Genomic DNA, 4547 nt, shown 5'->3' with positions numbered 1-4547 from the left:
GGAGTGCTGGGGTCCAGATAATCTCTTCCACTACCACTAGGTGCTAGGACCCAGTGAGCCCCGGGAGTGCTAGGCGCTAGGACCTGGTGAGCTCCGGGAGTGCTCGGTGCTGGGACCCGGTGAGCCCCAGGAGTGCTTGGTGTTAGGACCCGGTGAGCCGCAGGAATTCAATGCTGATTAAAGGACTGAGTCCATACATTGCCTGAAATTTCTAGAGTAAACAAATATCAAGAGACAAAAAGCAGATCATTGGTGGCTGGGGTTTGAGCTTGGGCAGGAGATGGTGGGAAATGGGCCCCAGGGAACTTCAGGGTCAATAGGAATGTTCTAGAACCAGAATACGGTTTCACAACTGCACACATTTACTAAAAATCATGGAAGTGTACACTTACAATGGATGAACTTTATGATATAGAAATTATACCTCATATAAAGCTGGTAAAAAATCCAAACTCCCCTGGCAAACAGAAGCCTGGCACAGGATGTGCCTGCCACAGGCTGACCGCCTTCCCCATGCCCTGAGCCACCCCCTGGCTCCTACCCAAGCCCACATGCCATCCTTGTCTCTCTTCAGCTTCTTTCCACCAGCAGCTTGGCCGCTGTGGACTCCTCATCCTCCCGCTCCCCTCCCAAAGCTGACTTCCTCTGGAAATCCATGTGCCTCTCAAAACATCCTACCCGCTTCCATATCATCTCACCCATGGATAAAGCACATGAACGACTCAGGCCAACAGGTTGTGAAATCGACTTGTGTGCTACCAGCAGGGTTTTAAGCAATGAAATGGAGTAGAAAATAGAACAGCCAGCGTGTAGTAAGTACATTGTTTCATGAAGCTGTTGTTCTGGTTTTCTAGGTGCATGTGCAGATGGTCCTGGAATCAATGATTTTGAGTTTACAACAGTATGAAAGTGACACAGGTTCAGAAAAAAGCAGACTTCAACCTTCAGTTGGGGCTTTCACCGCTCACAAACACATTCTTTCCCTGAGTATTGGCTCAGTGCTGGCCGTTTACCGAAGCGCAGGCTGACTGCAGGGAGACACACACGGCCCAGCCCTTGAGGAGCTCCTGTCTAATGAAGTGCTTCTCAGACACTGCTAACCTAAAGCTGTAGTAAGAAATCTGCGGCCTTCCCAACCACAAATACAAATGCCCTGAACTATGCGGGGTCACATCCGGTAAGCTCAGAATAAGCGAAAAAACATGGTAAGTAAAGAATGCATTCAGCATCTAACCCTCCACACAGCACTGCCCGAGCTGTGCTCGCAGCCCCGGCCTGGCCTCCCCACGACAATCAATTGACACCTTTGTGTTTTAGGCCCCCTGTCCCCATCCAGTTTGGGGGGAGAAGGATTTTGTTGCCTGCCCACACCCTCCCTCAGCCAGACTGGCAGAGACACCAGAAAAGTGGGAATGTTGCTCGGAATCTTAGCCGTGCAATTAAGCAGACAAGTGCACTTTGACATTTGAGACACCATGAAAACAAAAATGTAGTGACAGTACTCCCAGCCTAACGCTGGATGGGACTGGCTTCCTGAGGGTTGCAAACTGCAGGATCCACTGCCAAGTGAACACCTCGAGACTCTCGGTTGAAGAGACAGTGATGGCGGATCTTCATGTCACGCGCAGAGCCAAGCGCAGAGCCCCAAGTGCAGGGACAGGAGGAGCACGTCATGAGGTCAGCCGGGACCCACACCACAGAACAGAGATGTAGGAGGTGGGGCAGGGCAGGAGTTGCAGGAGTCATGCTAGTCAGTCTCTGTGGGTGACACCGAGGGGCCCCCGCTGCCGTGGCTAGAGAAACAGGGGCTCAAGCCTGCTTCTGCTTAGGCACAGAGCCGCTAGCAAACCTGTAACCCCCAACACGGGGCTGGGCGAGCCAGCACCTGGCGGGACCACAGGCACTGTCCACTGGCTGCCACTTTAAGGCTCTGCGTCACCTGCCTGGGCCCTAGGGCCCCAAACCCAGAGGACCTGTGAGTCTCAGGGTTGAGCGTGGCTGAGTAGAGTCCGCTGGCTCGTGACTCAGTTTCCTTGCCTGGAATCCCCACCTACTGGCCTGACCCACAACACCCAGCTGAGCCTCCACAGAGCCGGGCCTGCAGCCTGGGGACCCAGTCTGTTGTCTTCTCCTGAGAGTGAGGGCAGAGCCTGGGCTACAGAAGCACACACACACGCTTTCAGGATCTCTGGGGCAAGACTGTGCCACGTGGCTCTTCCTGCAGTTCATCCGTGAGGACAGTTGCCATCGACTCATCTGTACAAACACTTTGCCAGCTGCGGTGGGAGCGCTGGAAGGTGTCCTCCTCCTCACGCAACTTCAACTGCTAGCATTTAAATGACGTGTTATCTTCTTGGAGCCACGTCTCGTACTCCTAAGCATGTCTGTCTGTCTGTCCGAAGCAGTTCCCCAGATCTACAAGGACAGGACATAGGCCCAAGCAGCTCCCACGGGGCATGGGGACCTGGGCAGCCACTGGGCAGTGACTGCTTGCTTCTCACCGTCTCAGAGAACCACAGCCTCCAGGAGGCTTCTGAAGCCCAGGCTTGGCTTTGGAGGAGCAGAGCTGTACTTTAAATAGAAAACATCTCACAGGGCTGGGTGCCCAAGGAGGGGTGGTAAGCAGCTCCGGGTGCCACACTCAGGGCCCCTCACCCCTAGCCCCCCAGGGAAGGGTCTCTGTCCCCCAAGGAGCTCCCTTGGCACAACCCAGCCCGAGAACTCCCCAGGGGTTCTGCCCCATCCCCACCTTCCAAGTGAGTGGACAGCTTCCTACACTTGGCCAACAACTGCCCCCCTTGGGCTGGCTATGTTTCCAGCACCCCAGGCCGCCTCCCTGTTTCCTTTTAGTTGCCAGGCCCTGAAAGATTCAAAGCAGCTTGTGCCTCTGTGTGGTCTCGGCAGAGTCGCATCTGTGTCCCTGCACTCACTGGGGCCTGTGTGGCCCGAGGTCCTGCACAAGGAAGCTGTGTGCAAGCCCTCGCCCCAACCCACCTACAGCGCGCTCCTGAAACCCATTAGAGGCCCAGAAGTGTGCCCATGTGAAAGCACTTACCACGTGCCCTTTGGTTCAGGACAGCAAATGAGCCCCACATTCGAAGTGAGCTGGAGCTCGGGCACCTCGGGGATCCTTCCAAACCCTAGCCACACTACCCCTGTGTGGCACGGTGCCTGCAGCCACCGCGCAATGGAAAGCATGCCCCTCGCTGCCCTGGCACCGCTGGTAGTGTTTTTAGCTATTCTCGCAGGTGTGTCGACAGAGCACGCACCGCACCTCCATTCCTGGTTTCCTTTCGGCCTGCGCTCCTCCGCGGTGTGCAGTGCCGAGCCTATCTTTCGGCCCCTTTCCTCTCGCCCTCTGCCCTTCGCCCTCCGCCCTTCGCCCTCCCTCCATCTCCAGGCTGCCTCCCACTTGTATTTTAATTTTCATTTTTCTGAGAACTTAGGATTCAGACCATCGTTTTATTAGATTTATTTTAACATCAAATTTTGTAATGAACCATGTTTTGGGCTATCGAGATTATGAGGAGTCCCTCCTATGGGCTTTTCGCAGTGTTTGTTTTATTTTTAACATTTCTATCTGCTTCATTTTGAGTTGTAATCTGAACATGGTGTAAGGCTTTCTTCTCCAGGTGTGGAGGTGTCCCAGCCTCTACTGCGTGCTTTCCATTGCGCGGAGAAAGCTTCCGCGGACTGTATTTGCATCACGAAGAGCGGTCAGCGGTATCAGATGCCCTCCACCCCATCAGCTGAGAGGGCTGCGTGGCTTTTTTTTTTTTTTTTTTTTTGGTCTTTTTGAGACAGGTTGTCACTATGCGGCTCAGACTGGCCTTGAACTTGCAGCAGCCCTGCTGTGTTAGCCTCCAGAATGCTGAGCCCCCAGGCGCGTAGCACCACATCCAGCCGCATGGTTCCTTTTAGTGTCATCCTTAGTGGCGGTATTACACTGATGTAGTTTTATGTATGGAACCACCCCTCCATCCGAGAGGTAAATCCCAGTTGATCATGAAGTATAATCCTGTTAATATCATGCTGAAGTTGGACTGCTATTATTTTAAAAAGATTTTTGCATCTATCTTCATAATGGTTCCTGTCCTATAGCCCTCTGGTGTCTCTGCCTGGCTTTGGTGCTACAGCAGTACTGGTCTCAGAATGAGGCAGGACTGCCCTCTCTGCCCTATCGTGGAAACATCTGAGACGGATTTGCTTTACGGAGCAACCCTTCGGAAGCACGAGGTCACCATGCTCTGGCTTCTGACCAGAATCCTCCGCCTGACCCAGCACAGCGCAGACGTGCCGGCCGGCCGGCTGGCTGGCTGGCTCCTCGCACCTTGCTCTGCTTCAGCTAGGCTTTCCTCACTCAGCACCGTGCGGTGTTTTTGGTATTCTCATCCAGCCGCAAAACTGAATGAAATCCACTTGCTGCCTCTACCTGCGAAGCTCTGCTCCGAGGCGCCCGCGCTGCCCCAGGGCCCCTGCGCGCTCCCTCCCCCCGCGCGCTCCCTCCCCCGCGCGCTCCCTCCCCCCGCGCGCTCCCTCCCCCGCGC

The 4547-nt window shown here is 54.6% G+C and overlaps 1 protein-coding gene across 1 annotated transcript in view; it reads right to left on the bottom strand.

Moving 5' to 3' along the window:
* Positions 1-4547, bottom strand: part of Col23a1 (collagen type XXIII alpha 1 chain) — a gene marked incomplete at its 5' end in the record, with an annotated part of 260362 nt that overhangs the window by 151910 nt on the left and 103905 nt on the right. The window lies entirely within an intron of this gene.

This window comes from Octodon degus, unplaced genomic scaffold (genome assembly GCF_000260255.1).
Source record: "Octodon degus isolate 3935 unplaced genomic scaffold, OctDeg1.0 scaffold00029, whole genome shotgun sequence".
Taxonomy (NCBI): Eukaryota; Metazoa; Chordata; class Mammalia; order Rodentia; family Octodontidae; genus Octodon; species Octodon degus.
This window is presented reverse-complemented; position numbering and strand designations above follow the sequence as displayed.